Source organism: Ahaetulla prasina, chromosome 8, assembly GCF_028640845.1.
Source record: "Ahaetulla prasina isolate Xishuangbanna chromosome 8, ASM2864084v1, whole genome shotgun sequence".
Taxonomy (NCBI): Eukaryota; Metazoa; Chordata; class Lepidosauria; order Squamata; family Colubridae; genus Ahaetulla; species Ahaetulla prasina.
In genome coordinates this window covers 93,683-109,960 of record NC_080546.1, presented here as the reverse complement: position 1 = coordinate 109,960, position 16,278 = coordinate 93,683, and the positions used below count along the sequence as shown (strand labels likewise).

General features: G+C 53.1%; 1 protein-coding gene across 2 annotated transcripts in view; it reads left to right on the top strand.

The window, feature by feature from the left end:
• The first annotated feature begins 128 nt into the window (after positions 1 to 128).
• The window catches only part of LOC131203310 (guanine nucleotide-binding protein subunit beta-5a-like), an 82,419-nt gene continuing 66,269 nt past the window's right edge, over positions 129 to 16,278 (top strand). For both annotated transcript variants that reach the window (XM_058193368.1, XM_058193367.1), the window contains exons 1-2: positions 129 to 263; positions 3,088 to 3,190. The gene's annotated coding sequence lies outside the window, so the exon portion shown is untranslated. The remainder of the gene's footprint in view (positions 264 to 3,087; positions 3,191 to 16,278) is intronic.

The window sequence follows — 16,278 nt, the reverse complement described above, 5'->3', positions numbered from 1 at the left end:
GAGGGATTCCGGCGGGCGAGAGGGAGGGAGGGAGGGAGGGCACCCTGGCGGGAAAGGGCAGAGATCCCCGTAAGGAAGATAATAAATAGCAGAAGGTGGGGGCAGGAGGCCGAGACCTCGGGATCCCAGGGGACCCCGGCTTTCGGGTGGGGGAGGGGGGCAAACACAAAGCTCCGCGCGGATGCTGGGCACCAGTTCGCCCACGAAGATTCCGGTGCCTTCCTGGATCACCAGCTACCCTTGTCGTGAGGGTTGTTAGAAAGGTGAGACAAAGCCCGGACAGTTCTGGGTATGTATGATATGTAACCGAGAACTCCTGGGAGTTCAGGGCCGTGGGGATTATTATTATTATTATTATTTATTGGATTTATAAACCGCCCTTCTCCCGAAGGACTCAGGGCGGTGTACAGCCAGGATAAAAAAGAACAATATACAATTAAAATACAATTAAAAAACTTATTATACAGTATGGCTGAAATAATTAAGAATTAAGAATCTAAAAACCCCAATTAAAACCAGAGAGAAAATTTAAAATTTAAAATTAAACAATTTAAGAAAGCCCCGCACGAACAAACAAATATGTTTTTAGTTCGCGGCGAAAAGTCCGAAGGTCAGGAATTTGACGTAAACCAGGGGGGAGTTCGTTCCAAAGAGTAGGCCCCACAGAGAAGGATCTTCCTCTGGGGCCGCCAGCCGACATTGTCTGGCGGACGGCACCCTGAGAAGGCCCTCTGTGCGGCGTCTGGTCGGTGGGAGGCATGAGGTAACAGAAGGCGGTCCCGTAAGTACCCAGGTCCCAAGCCATGGAGCGCTTTAAAGGTGGTTACCAAGACCTTGAAATGCACCCGAAAGGCAACAGGAAGCCAGTGCAGTCTGCGCAGGAGAGGTGTCACATGGGAGCTACGCGTGACTCCCTCTATCACCCGCGCAGCTGCATTCTGGACCAACTGAAGCCTCCGAGTGCATCTCAAGGGGAGCCCCATGTAGAGAGCATTGCAATAATCCAGGCGGGAGGTAACCAGAGCGTGAGTGACTGTGCATAGGGCATCCCAATCAAGGAAGGGGCGCAACTGGCGCACCAGGCGAACCTGGTGGAAGGCTCTCCTGGAGACGGCCGCCAAATGATCTTCAAACGACAGCCGTGCATCCAGGAGAACACCCAAGCTGCGCACTCCCTCCTTTGGGGCCAATAACTCGCCCCCAACAGTCAGCTGCGGCTGCAGCTGACTGTATCGGGGTGCCAGCATCCACAGCCACTCCGTCTTGGAGGGATTGAGCTTGAGCCTGTTCCTCCCCATCCAGACCCGTACGGCCTCCAAACACTGGGACAGCACTTCGACAGCTTCGTTGGGGTGGCCCGGGGTGGAAAAGTACAGCTGAGTATCATCAGCGTACAGTTGATATCTCACCCCAAAGCCACTGATGATCTCACCCAACGGCTTCATATAGATGTTGAACAGGAGGGGTGAGAGAACTGACCCCTGCGGCACCCCACAAGTGAGGTGTCTCGCGGTCGACCTCTGCCCCCCTGTCAACACCGTCTGCGACCTGTCGGAGAGATAGGAGGAGAACCACCGATAAACGGTGCCTCCCACTCCCAATCCCTCCAACCGGTGCAGCAGGATACCATGGTCGATGGTATCGAAAGCCGCTGAGAGGTCTAATAGGACCAGAGCAGAGGAATAACCCCTGTCTCTGGCCCTCCAGAGATCATCCACCAACGCGACCAAAGCCGTCTCCGTGCTGTATCCAGGTCGGAAACCGGACTGGAACGGGTCTAGATAGACGGCTTCATCCAGGTACTGGGGTAGCTGCCGTGCCACAGCACTCTCTACAACCTTCGCAGTGAAGCGAAGGTTGGAGACCGGACGGTAATTACCTAAAATAGCTGGGTCCAGGGAAGGCTTGTTGAGGAGGGGTCTCACCACTGCCTCCTTCAAGGCAGCAGGGAAAATTCCCTCCAACAAAGAAGCGTTGGTAATCCCCTGGAGCCAGCCTCGTGTCACTTCCCGGGAGGCCAGCACCAGCCAGGAAGGGCACGGGTCCAGTAAACATGTCGTAGTATGCAGCCTCCCCAGCAACCTGTCCACGTCCTCGAGAGTCACAGGGTCAAACTCTGTGGATGGAGGTGGGGCTGTCCCGCAGAAGAGGGAGCCCTTCCAGGGGATGGGAGGACAAGGCAGCGGTGAGCTCCAGTTCACTGGGGTTCCGTGGGAGAAGCCAGCTGGGACCGTCTGCCTTTGGGGTGTGGGGGAGGGTGGTGGTGGAGCCTTCTCTGCATGAGGCTAGCCAAAGGTTGTAATGCAGCGTTCTTGGGGGGTGGGTGGACTTTTGCCAATCACAGTGAATTCTAGCTTTTAGCTTTGAGATGTGGTCCCTCACTATAGAATAGAATAGAATTTTTATTGGCCAAGTGCGATTGGACACACAAGGAATTTGTCTTGGTGCATACACTCAGTGTACATAAAAGAAAACAATTGGTTCATCAACAGTATTGCAGTTTGGGTAATAACTGTGCCGGGGTTGTTGTGGTGATGGTGGTGAACTAAACTTCCCCTTACCTTCCTGAAGCTCTTCCTCTGAAGTGGGGCTCACCCACACTGACCAACTTCCCACTTCCTAGGAAGGCCTTGGGGAGAGGAGGAAAGTTCCCCTGGACAGGGTTGCCCTGTGGGTACTCAGAGACAGGGGGTGGGGGGAGGCTGGGGGCCAGCTCTGGAGTGGTACTCTCCCCATGTGCAGGTGACTCTGGAGTCGGAAGACAGTGGAAGAGTGTGTTTTCCTTAAAACTTGAATTTTCTTAACAGGACTTGATTGCAGGTAGTCCTTGACTTATAACCACAATTCACTTAACAATTGTAGCATGCAAAAGGTCATACAATGGGGTAAAACAAACTCAACCACTGCCTTGCTTAGCAATGGAAAGTTTGGGTTCAATTGTGGTCATAAATTGAGGATTATGTCCTATGCTTTGTTTTGTGTAAAGCCAAATTTTCTTATTATGCCAGAAGCTTTTTTGAGATCAACTTTAGGATTTTAATCATCTACAATTAGATCTCATTTTTTTATGTGTTTTGAATTGATAAGGTATTGCCATGTTGTTTCGTCCTTTTGCCTCTGGGCATTGTTCCACCTCAACCCAGCCACATCGGAAGCCCTGAAGCTGGTCAGAAGGGGATCCAACCTGGAAGTAAGGAGGAATTTCCTGAACGTGAGAACCATTAGCTAATGAAAGAATTTGTCTCTTGGAGTTGTAGATGCTCCAATCTTTCAAGAAAAGGTTGGACAACCATTTGTCCAGGGTGGTATAAGGACTCCTGCCTTATATTGGATTACAACACCTCCAAGGCAGTGGTGGGATTCAAGTAATTTAATGACCGGTTCTCTGCCCTAATGATTTCTGCCTTGATGATTTGCCAAACTGCTTAGAAAGTTAACAACCGGTTCTCCTGAAGCGGTGTGAACTGGCTGAATCACACCATATAGTAGTATCTGTTAGCGAGAGATTGGTCCTTACTGTATGTATCTTTTGAGTTCCTGGCCACTGCAACGGGACCAGTGGTATCAGTGGAAAGCTGCTTGAACCAAGGGAGCCATGACGCTTCCCATCTCTGTCTCATCGGTTCCCTTGTCCATCGTGCTCCATCCCTAGCCTGAATCAAAGAACGACATGTCAGAATTAATTGGGGGTGGGCATTTAGAAAAACTGCTTGGAAACAGTCTTTTGGACGGGTTTGACTACAGTTGCCCTCCTTCTAAAGCAGGGATATCAAACTCAAAGCCCAGGAGCCGGAGCTGGGTCACAAGGTGCTTAGATCTGGCCCACAGGGCCGCCCTGGAAACAGCAAAGGACCAGCCTGTGGTGTCTCTGGCAGCAAAAATGTTTTCACTGGCAGAGAGTTGCAGGACGCCGTTGCAGCCAAAAACGGGGTTTGGGAGGGCTGCGGGTTGCCCTCTCGAGCTCTGTTTTCACTGGCAGAGGGTTGCAGGAAACTGTCACAGCAGAAAACGGAGCTCGGGAGCCCATTTTTGTTGGCAGAGCGCTCGGGCCACCACAGGTGCTCCCGACATGAGTGAAGTCGAGCTGGCCATGCCCACCTTGGCCACGCCCACCCTGGTCTCCCAAGGTCAAACACAAGTCTGATGCGTGCCTCACTGAAATTGATTGACACCCCTGTTCTGAAGCATCAAAACATGCAAGCAAAAGTGGGAAATCAACATGTTTGACTCCTATTGGACAATAGCTCAATGTCCTATGCATCAGAAAGCAGAATTCAGACTCAGCAATTAATAAGTACAGATAGTCCTTGACTTATGACCACAAATTTCTGTCCCTAAGTGAGACAGTTGTTCAATGAATTTTGCCCCGTTTTACGACCTTTCTGGCGACAGTCATTCAATGAATTGAGTGACTCACTGCAGTTGTTAAGTTAGTAACGCGGTCGCGAAAGGGATAGGTCTTCCCCATTGGCTTTGCTTGTCAGAAGGTCGCAAAAGGGGATCACGTGACCCCAGGAAAGTGCAACCGTGAAAAATACGTGCTGGTTGCCAATTTTGGCTCACGTGACCTGGGGAATACTACAACAATCGTGTGAAAAAAGTCATAAATCACTTTTTTCAGTGCCTTTGTAACTTCGAACGGTCACTAAACCAATGGTTGTTAAGTCAAGGGCTACCTGTAATCTAATTTGCTTCCCCAGGTGGGAAGCTGGGTTGGGAGAAGAAAGGTATAATCTACCGGGATTTGATTTAATTCAGGAACTGCTAGGTGTTCGTCCTGTTTTATGTTGAGACTTAAACATGACCTGTTTCGTGGGCAACCACAAAAGCAGAAGAAAACCCATCTTCGTGGTTTAGAGTGCAGCTTCTCACTGGACCTCAGCTTTTCTCCAGGAGCTTCTTGGAGGCCTTCTGAGTTGGGAGGGATTATATTGATAGTTTCCTGATTGTTAATATCCACCTGGTTTTCTTGGCTAAAAACTGAATCCATATCCTTTTCTGGTAGATCATGTTTAATCTCTACTGTACACTTGTCTATGCCTTCTGGATCATGAAGACTTTAGATCGATCGTCTTGTTTGTTCCCTCTACTCTGTGTATTGATCTATTTTTTCCTTGTGGTTTAAAGACAGTCACTGTTGTTAATAAAAGCAAGGAAAAGAGGGGTTTGTTGCCTTAAATCAGCTTCCCCTGAAATTGCTGCATTTTGCAAAATGCTAGCTGGCCGAGTGCTGCTTTTGGCACATTCCTTCCAGCACATCTGCACTGAGTTTACAACCACAACTTTTTCTTCCTCTTCATTTTCTCCTTGCTATTGCCTCTCGTTTCTCCTCTCTTGCTCTCCATCCTAATCCTTTACCACGTGCAGCTGTAGGACACTCTGATCATTGCATGATTCACCTTGTACCTGCTTACAGGCAAAGACTTAAAGCCACAAAACCAATAATTAAATCAGTGACGACCTGGACGGAGGAATCAAATTTAAAGCTACAGGCATGTTTTGACTGCACTGATTGGAATATTTTTAAAGATACCTCTGCAGACCTGGATGAACTCACAGATACTGTAACATCATATGTCAGTTTCTGTGAAGACCTATGTATACCTACAAGGAACTTGCGAATATACAGTAACAACAAACCTTGGTTCACACTAAACTTAAGCAGCTACGACACTCCAAAGAGGAGGCCTACAGAAAAGGTGATAAAATGCTGTACAATCAGGCCAGAAATGCACTAACAAGGTAGATCAGAGCAGCAAAAAGAAGCTACTCTGAAAAGCTAAAGAATCAGTTTTCAGCAAATGAACCAGCAAACATGTGGAAAACTCTTAAAAATATCACTGGCTATGGCAAACCTCCTTCCCAGGCTGAAGGTAATCAACAACTGGCAGATGACCTGAATGAGTTTTACTGCAGGTTTAAAAGGAAACTACAGCCACCTATCTCCACAACCCCCATCTCAGACACACCAACAACAGCCAAGCCTCCTACAACTGATCCCATTTCATTGGGTTCACCACCCCTAGTGATCACAGAAAAAGAAGTGCAGGACCTATTTCACAGACAAAAGCCAGGAAAAGCTCCAGGCCCAGACAAGATAACTCCTTCTTGCTTAAAAGTCTGTGCTGACCAATTGGCCCCCATCTTCACCCATATTTTCAATAAATCACTAGAGATGTGTTATGTTCCTTCTTGCTTCAAACGCTCTACCATCATCCCAGTGCCGAAGAAGCCCACCATCAAGGAACTGAATGACTACAGACCAGTTGCTCTAACATCTGTAGTCATGAAAACCTTTGAAAGGCTAGTGCTTTCCTACTTGAAAACCATCACGGATCCACTGTTAGACCCCTTGCAATTTGCATACCGAGCAAACAGATCAACAGATGATGCTGTTAATATGGCTCTACACTACATCCTACAGCATCTTGAGTCTCCAAAGACGTATGCAAGGATCCTTTTTGTAGACTTTAGTTCAGCATTCAATACCATCATTCCAGACATTCTTCTAACTAAGCTAAACCAGCTACAGGTACTGGAACAGACTTGTAAGTGGATCACAAGCTTCCTAACAAACAGGAAGCAGCAGGTGAAGCTAAGCAAGATTACATCAAATACCTGTACAATTAGCACAGGGCCCCTCCAAGGCTGTGTGCTCTCCCCACTTCTCTCTGTATACCAATGACTGCATCTCCAATGATCCGTCTGTTAAGCTACTGAAGTTCGCAGATGACACAACAGTGATTGGTCTCATTCAAGACTGACGAATCCGCATATAGACAAGAGGTCGAACGACTAGCCTTGTGGTGCAACCAAAACAATCTGGAACTGAACACACTCAAAACCGTAGAAATGGTGGAAGACTTTAGGAGAAACCCTTCCATACTTCCACCTCTCACAATACTAGACAACACAGTATCAACAGTAGAAACCTTCAAATTTCTAGGTTCTATCATATTGCAAGATCTAAAATGGACAGCTAACATCAAAAACATCATTAAAAAAGGACAGCAAAGAATGTTCTTTCTGCGCCAACTCAGTAAGCTCAAACTGCCCAAGGAGCTGCTGATTCAGTTCTACAGAGGTATTATTGAGTCTGTCATTTGCACCTCTATAACTGGTTCGGTTCTGCAACCCAACAAGAAAAACACAGACTTCAGAGGATAATTAGAACTGCAGAAAAAATAATTGCTACCAACCTGCCTTCCATTGAGGACCTGTATACTGCACGAATCAAGAAGAGGGCCGTGAAAATATTTACAGACTCCTCGCATCCAGGACATAAACTGTTTCAACTCCTACCCTCAAAACGACGCTATAGAGCACTGCACACCAGAACAACTAGACACAAGAACAGTTTTTTCCCGAAGGCCATCACTCTGCTAAACAAATAATTCCATCAACACTGTCAAACTATTTACTGAATCTGCACTACTATTAATCTTATTTATTTATTTATTTATTTATTTTTCAGATTTATATACCGCCCTATCTCCCTAAGGACTCAGGGCGGTTCACAGGCAATTAAAAGCAAACATATAAATACAATTTAAAATAACACATAAAAAACTTATTAAATAGCCAAATTATTAAAACAATATAAATACTAAAAACCCCATTAAAACCAATAAATTTAAAAAACTAACCCAGCCCCGCGCAAATAAATAGGTGTGTTTTGAGCTCGCGACGAAAGGTTCGGAGGTCCGGAAGTTGACGAAGTCCTGGAGGGAGTTCGTTCCAGAGGGTGGGAGCCCCCACAGAGAAGGCTCTTCCCCTGGGCGTCGCCAGACGGCACTGCCTAGCCGACGGCACCCTGAGGAGTCCCTCTCTGTGGGAGCGGACGGGTCGGTGAGAGGTATTCGGTAGCAGCAGGCGGTCCTGTCAGTAACCCGGCCCTATGCCATGGAGCGCTTTAAAGATTGTCACCAAAACCTTGAAGCACACCCGGAAGGCCACAGGTAGCCAGTGCAGTCTGCGCAGGATAGGTGTCACGCGGGAGCCACGAGGGGCTCCCTCTATCACCCGCGCAACCGCATTCTGGACTAACTGGAGCCTCCGGATGGCCCTCAAGGGGAGCCCCATGTAGAGAGCATTGCAGTAATCCAGATGAGACGTCACGACGGCGTGAGTGACCGTGCATAAGGCATCCCGGTCTAGAAAGGGGCGCAACTGGTGCACCAGGCGAACCTGGTGGAAAGCTCTCCTGGAGACGGCCGTCAAGTGATCTTCAAGAGACAGCCGTTCATCCAGGAGAACGCCCAAGTTGTGCACCCTCTCCATCGGGGCCAATGACTCGCCCCCAACAGTCAGCAATGGACTCAGCTGACTGTACCGGGACGCCGGCATCCACAGCCACTCAGTCTTGGAGGGATTGAGCTTGAGCCTGTTTCTCCCCATCCAGACCCGTACGGCTTCCAAACACCGGGACAGCACTTCGATAGCTTCATTGGGGTGGTCCGGTGTGGAAAAGTACAGCTGGGTGTCATCAGCGTACAGCTGGTACCTCACACCGAAACCACTGATGATCTCACCCAGCGGCTTCATATAGATGTTGAACAGAAGGGGTGAGAGAATCGACCCCTGCGGCACCCCACACGTGAGGCGCCTCGGAGCCGACCTCTGCCCTCCTGTCAACACCGTCTGCGACCGGTCGGAGAGATAGGAGGAGAACCACCAATAAACTGTGCCTCCCACTCCCAATCCCTCCAACCGGCGCAGCAGGATACCATGGTTGATGGTATCGAAAGCCGCTGAGAGGTCTAATAGGACCAGGGCAGAGGAACAACCCCTATCCCTGGCCCTCCAGAGATCATCCACCAATGCGACCAAAGCCGTCTCAGTGCTGTAACCGGGCCGGAAACCGGACTGGAACGGGTCTAGATAGACAGTTTCATCCAGGTGCAGGGGAAACTGATATGCCACCATACTCTCTACAACCTTCGCCACAAAGCGAAGGTTGGAGACCGACGATAATTACCTAAAACAGCCGGGTCCAGGAGGGCTTCTTGAGGAGGGCCTCACCACCGCCTCTTTCAAGGCGGCCGGAAAGACTCCCTCCAACAAAGAGGCACTCGTAATCGCCTGGAGCCAGCCTCGTGTCACCTCCCGAGTGGCCAGCACCAACCAGGAGGGGCACAGGTCCAGTAAACACGTGGTGGCATTCAACCTGCCCAACAACCTGTCCATGTCCTCGGGAGCCACAGGGTCAAACTCATCCCAGACAATATCACCAAGACCACCCTCAGACGCCCCGTCTGAATCACCGCAATTTTGGTCCAGGCCGTCTCGAAGCTGAACGATTTTATCGTATAGATAACCGTTAAACTCCTCGGCACGTCCCTGCAACGGGTCATCCCGCTCCCCCTGGTGAAGGAGGGAGCGGGCCACCCGAAACAGGGCGGCCGGGCGGTTATCTGCTGACGCAATGAGGGAGGAGGCGTAGCAACGCCTCGCATCCCTCAGTGCCACTAGGTAGGTTCTAGTATAGGACCTAACTAGTGTCCGATCAGCCTCTGAACGGCTAGACCTCCAAGAGCTCTCTAGGCGTCTTCTCCGGCGTTTCATCCCCCTCAGCTCCTCGGAAAACCAGGGAGCCGGTTGGGATCTGCGCCGGGTCAGAGGCCGCAGAGGCACGACACAGTCTGTTCTGTTTCCCTCCCCCTAATACTCCCAGCAAAGAGTCCGTCAGAGGCCTTCTTTTTCCCTTTTATTTACATAGATACATGTCCTGGCCACGTCTACCCACGGGCCTGCCAAGTTTCTGGAGATAACGAGGAAATTATAGATAAGGCCAGAATTACTCACGAATATATTCTTCCCTCCATTGAGACAGTTAGCTCGCGCCAATTCATTACTTTGTCCAAGACAAAAAACCAGGAAGTCCCGCCTCCTATTTATAGTCTCTGCAGATGTCACTGCATGACAATCATGACTTGGCTTCCTCCCAACGCTGTTTCTGCTGCGCGCGTCGGTCACGCCTCCGCAGCCTTGCATCACTCCAAAACTGTTCTTGGGCGTTGCCAAATCAGAAGAAGGCTCCAGAGAATCAGGCCTTGCCGGCCCTCCTCCTCCCTTTGAGTGGGTGCCAGGGAGGAGAGGGCTCAAGAGAAGCAGGGCTTGCCAGGTCTTCTCCTCACTTTCTGAATCATCCGAGTCCAGGAGTCTGGGTCTAGGAACCTGGGTCACAACACTATCCCTCACCGCAGGGCCCTTCCCCCGGGGCTGACGATCGGGATGCGGTCGGGCTGGGTTCTGCTCATGGAAGGCCTGGACCAGGTCAGGGCATGAACGTCGGAGGCATCTACCCAGGAGAAATCAGTCCCGTATCCCTTCCACGCGATCAAATATTGGAAACGACCCTTTAGCCAGCGGGAGTCTCGTACACTGTGGACTTCGTATTCCTCCGACCCGTCCTCAGCGACAGTGACGGGTGCTGTTGGGCACCGAAGGGGACTCGGTGTGGCCTCAGGAACCAGAAGGGACCGGTGAAAGACGGGGTGGATCCGCATGGATCGTGGCAGGGTCAGTCGGTAGGCTACCGGGTTGATGACTGCCTCGACAGGGAACGGGCCGATGAATCGGTGGTCCAACTTCTTTACCGGTCGGTCGGACGGGAGGTGTTTGGTGGAGAGCCACACCCGGTCTCCAACTGCCAGCGGGGGCGTTGCCCGTTGGGAGCGGTCGGCGGACCGTTTGTAGTCCTCCTTTGCCCGATTCAGCTGCTGACGTACCAACTGTTGGACCGCATGCAATTCCGTCAGGAAGGTCTGCGTTTTGGGAACAGGAGAGTCCGGTGGTGCCAGAGGGAAGAGCCGCGGATGGTACCCCACATTGGCAAAGAACGGGGTCATCTGAGTAGAGGTTTGCTGAGAGTTGTTAAAAGCAAACTCCGCCAGGGACAGGTAGTCGGCCCAGTTGTCCTGTTGCTGGTTGATGAAGCAACGGAGATACTGTTCCAGTATACCGATGACCTTCTCTGTACCCCCGTCGGTCTCTGGATGGTGCGATGACGACAGACATACCTGCACCTCCAACGTGGCCATCAGGCTCTTCCAGAAGCGGGCTGTGAACTGAACTCCGCGGTCCGAAACCACCCTGTCCGGTAGACCATGGAGGCGGAAGATGTGCTGCAGAAAGAGACGGGCCGTTTTTGCGGCTGTGGGCAGTCCGCGGCATGGGATGAAGTGTGCCATCTTGGTGAGCATGTCCACCACCACCAGCACCGTGGTGAACCCAGAGGACGGCGGCAGGTCTGTCAGGAAGTCCATAGAGATCACCCCCCAGGGTCTGTCGGGTGTCGGCAAGGGCTGGAGGAGCCCGGGAGGGGCCCCCGTGGCGGTCTTGGCTTGCCGGCACGGTACGCAGGATGTCACGTAGGCATGTATATCATGCCGCACTCGGGGCCACCAAAAGGTCCGTGTCACCAGGTGGAGGATCTTGAAGAACCCAAAATGTCCTGCTGCAGGGTTGTCGTGGCACTGGGTCATGACGAGGGCTCGGAGTGGTCCTGTGGGCACATATAATCGCCCCCGAAACTTGAGTAAGTCCTCCTCCAAGGTCCAAGGAGACGTGGGGCCCACCTCCGCTCTCCTTTGCTGCGACCAGGCGTCCTGGCGCTGCGCCTCTCGCACCTGGGCCCGCAAGTCCACTGGCTCCCGTGCTGCGGCCAAGGCTTCTGCCGGCAGCACTGTCCGTGGAGGAAGGGGGTCCTTGGCGCAGAGGTACTCTGGCTTGCGGGACAGGGCATCCGCCCTCCGGTTGTGACCGCTGGGAATGTAGGTCACGCGGAAGTTGAACCGGGCAAAAAACAACGACCACCGGATCTGCCGCTGGTTCAACTTCCGAGCTGTGGTGAGGTGCTCGAGATTCCGATGGTCCGTTCGGACCTCCACCTGATGTCGGGCCCCCTCCAGATGGTGTCGCCAAGCCTCGAATGCAGCCTTGATAGCCAGCAACTCTTTTTCCCAGATAGTGTAGTTGCGCTCGGAAGGATTGAGTTTCCGGGAGTAGTAAGCACAGGGAAAAAGTGTGCCGCCATTCGTCGGAGCCTGTAGCAGCACCGCTCCCAGAGCCACATTGGACGCGTCCGTTTCCACCACAAAAGGCCGGAGCGGGTCGGGATGCCTCAGGACGGGTTCCGTGACGAAGGCTTTCTTGAGGGCTGTGAATGCTTCTTGCTGCGGGGGACCCCACCGGAATGCAACCTTCTTCCTGAGGAGCTGGGTAAGTGGAGCTGTCAGTGTGGCGAAGCCCGGGATGAAGGTCCGGTAGTAGTTGGCGAAGCCCAGCAGGCGCTGAACATCCTTCACCCGACGAGGGGCTTCCCAGCTACACAAAGCTTCTACTTTACATGGGTCCATGGCTATGCCCTCGGGCGAGATGATATGCCCGAGGAATTCTATGGAAGTCCGGAAGAAGACGCATTTCTCCAGCTTCGCATTGAGTTGTTGCTCCCGCAAGCGTTGCAGAACCAGACCGACGTGTCGAAGGTGGCTTTCCCTGGACCGGGAGTAAATCAGGATGTCGTTCAGGTAGATAACCACGAACCGATCCAACATGTCTCGGAACACGTCGTTCATGAAGTGCTGGAAAACGGCGGGAGCGTTGGTCAACCCAAATGGCATGACAGTGTATTCGTAGTGTCCGTATCGGGTGCCGAATGCCGTCTTCCATTCGTCTCCTTCTCGCATCCGCACCAGGTTGTAGGCCCCCCGGAGATCGAGCTTGGTGAAGATCGTGGCCTCCCGCAACCTCTCCAGTAGCTCCGGGATGAGCGGCAGGGGGTAGCGATTCCGCACCGTAATGGCGTTTAGCCGGCGGTAATCACAGCATAGGCGCAAGTCCCCTGTCTTCTTCTTCACGAAGAGGACCGGGGCCGAGAGAGGGGACTTTGAAGGCCGGATGAACCCTCGGGCCAGGTTTTTGTCCAGGAAGTCCCTGAGGGCGGCCAACTCGGGCTCCGACATGGAATACAGGCGTCCCACAGGCAGTGGTGCATTGGGCAGAAGGTCCACGGGGCAATCGTAGGGCTGATGCGGGGGTAGTCGGTCCGCCTCCTTCTCGCTGAACACGTCGGCGAAGTCTGTCAGCTCAGGAGGCAAGTAGATGGCAGCGGTGGGGACGTTCTGGTCGGCACAGGTGTGGCAGATGTGATTGACACACTGCAGACTCGGGAAAGAGATGGCGTTCCGCGACCAGGCCACCTGAGGATCGTGGGTCCGAAGCCAGGCCAACACAAGGACCAAGGGAAAATGAAGGTCCGCCGTGACATAAAACTGGATCGCCTCCTCATGGTCCCCAATAGCCAGGCGCAAAGGCTGGGTGGCGAATTTAATGGGGCCGGACACCAGTTCTCGTCCATCAATTGTCTCTACCCGCATCGGAGGGTCCACCGGAACCACGGGGACCGCAAACTGGGTCACAAAGGCCTGGTCCATAAAGTTTGTTGTGGCCCCTGAGTCCACCAGCGCATGCGCCTGGAGCCCGTCCGACTGGTTCCCCAACCATATCCGTGTGTCCAGAATCAGATGCCGAGGGGGCCCAGAGTCTACTTCCGCAACGTCCAGTGGGGGCTTAGTACGTGCCCGACCTAGGGTTTCCCCGAGGTCAGGCCTGCTCCGTTTCCCGATTGGTCACGCTGTGATTCGGGGACCGGCGTGCGTGCCCCCCTTCGCTTTCTGGGGCAAGAAGCGGCGAAGTGGCCGGGCTCCCCACAGTACAGGCACAATCCCCCTTGGCGCCTCCGGTTCCGCTCCTGGGCTGTTAGGCGAGGTCTGGCCGCTCCCAACTCCATGGGCTCTTCCGCAGCGGTTACAAAACCTGGGTGCTGGTGGTGCAGGAAGTGGGGGTGCAGATGTTGACGGCGGGTCCCGGGGGGGTGCGACGGGACGGTCGCCGTTGCAGACGGGCATCGAGGCGGAGACAAAGGGGCACCAAGTTGTCGAGGGTCCGCGGCGCCTCCACGCGGGCCAGCTCGTCTTGCAATTCCTCTGAGAGTCCCTCCTGGAACGCGTCCACCAGCGCTGCATCATTCCAGTCAGAGTCCTGGCACAAAAGACGAAATTGGCGATGTACTCCTGCAGGCGTTTCCCTTGACGGAGTTCCTTAAGGCGCCTGGTTGCCGTCAGCATTGACGGGTCCTCATACATGGTGCGCAGGTGCTGCCAAAAACGCTGTTGGTCCGCCAGCAGGGGGCTGTCCTGGAGCCCATCGAGCAGCCGAGCCGGAAAGAAGGTTAATCACGAAGGCCACCTTAGCCCGGTCGTCTGGGAAATCCTCTGGCCTCATAGCCATGTAGAGCTGGCACTGTCCCAAGAAGGTCGGGAACATCTCAGGCTGCCCAGAAAACTTATCCGCGACGGTTATCGGGCACTGCGGCGAGGAGGAGGTGGGAGGATGGGGGGCTGCAGGCACATTCCTGGCAGCAAGGTGGCCTGCCAAGTGAGCCACTTGCTGCTGGAGCTGTTGATTAGCCGCTTGTAGCTGCTCTAACTGCTGCTGTACCTGCTGCTGGTCCATCTTTGGTGGAAGATGTTTTAGTCAGGTCTTGGACAAAATGTTCTGTTTCCCTTCCCCCAATACTCTCAGCAAAGAGTCCGTCAGAGGCCTTCTTTTTTCCTTTTATTTACATAGATACATGTCCTGGCCACGTCTACCCACGGGCCTGCCAAGTTTCTGGAGATAACGAGGAAATTATAGATAAGGCCAGAATTACTCACGAATATATTCTTCCCTCCATTGAGACAGTTAGCTCGTGCCAATTCATTACTTTGTCCAAGACAAAAAACCAGGAAGTCCCGCCTCCTATTTATAGTCTCTGCAGATGTCACTGCATGACAATCATGACTTGGCTTCCTCCCAACGCTGTTTCTGCTGCGCGCGTCGGTCACGCCTCCGCAGCCTTGCATCACTCCAAAACTGTTCTTGGGGCGTTGCCAAATCAGAAGAAGGCTCCAGAGAATCAGGCCTTGCCGGCCCCTCCTCCTCCCTTTGAGTGGGTGCCAGGGAGGGAGAGGGCTCAAGAGAAGCAGGGCTTGCCAGGTCTTCTCCCTCACTTTCTGAATCATCCGAGTCCAGGAGTCTGGGTCCAGGAACCTGGGTCACAACATGGTCTAAGGCCCCAGCCGCAGCCCGTTCCCAGGCTGCGGCTAGTTCCTCTGCCGTGCCGTGAGCCAGACCCTCAGGAAGTGGCCCAAGCTCCGTCCGGAACCTCTCCGGGTCCATCAGGTGCCTGGGACGGAACCAACGTAACGGTTCCGTCTCCCTGCGGTGTTGAGTAGCGGTCAGAAAGTCCAGGCGAAGGAGAGAGTGATCTGACCATGACAAAGGCTCTGTGACTACATCTCTCAAATCCAGATCCTTCAACCACTGACCAGAGATAAAAATAAGGTCCAGTGTGCCTCCCCCGATGTGAGTGGGGCCATCCACTACTTGAGTCAGGTCCAGGGCCGTCATGGAAGCCATGAACTCCCGAGCCACTGTCGATGACGAGCCGGTAGATGGCAAGTTAAAGTCCCCCATGACTAAAAGTCTGGGGGTCTCCACTGCCACCCCGGCAAGCACTTCCAGGAGCTCGGGCAGGGCGGCTGTCACGCAGCAAGGAGCCAGGTACGTGACCAGCAAGCCCATCTGACAACTATGACCCCACCTCACAAAGAGGGATTCACATCCGGCAATCTGAGGTACAGTGGTCTCCCTCGGCTCTAGACTCTCTTTAATAACAACCGCCACCCCCCCACCCCTACCCTGGGCCCTCGGCTGATGGAATGCACGGAAACCCGGTGGGCACATCTCAACCAGGGGCACGCCCCCTTCAGTGCCCAACCAGGTTTCCGTAACGCCTATAAGATCCGCGGCACCCCCCTGGATAAGATCATGTATTAGGGGGGCCTTATTGGCCACGGACCGTGCGTTGCATAACATAAGACGAAGGCCCAGGCTCTGAGGGTCTTGACCATCCGGGGAACGGGAGAAGTTAGAGGGATCGGGGCACGCGATTGCCTGCATACATCGAATGCGTGACCCCCTGAACCGATACGATCCCCCCCTACCGCCATATCTGCCCCTCCCACTTACCGTGCAGATGGACTCACCCTCACACAAAGGAACACATTCCCCCCCCCTAACCTCCGAACCCATTAGATAGTCGCCACGAGCACGCGCTGGGGCTGTTTTCCCTCCCGACGGGCTACCCCCATCACCCGCCCTAACCCTCCCACCCCTTAAAAATGCCCTATCTAAAAAACCCCAAAGGCTCTTTCTTTTCGCATGCCACCTCTG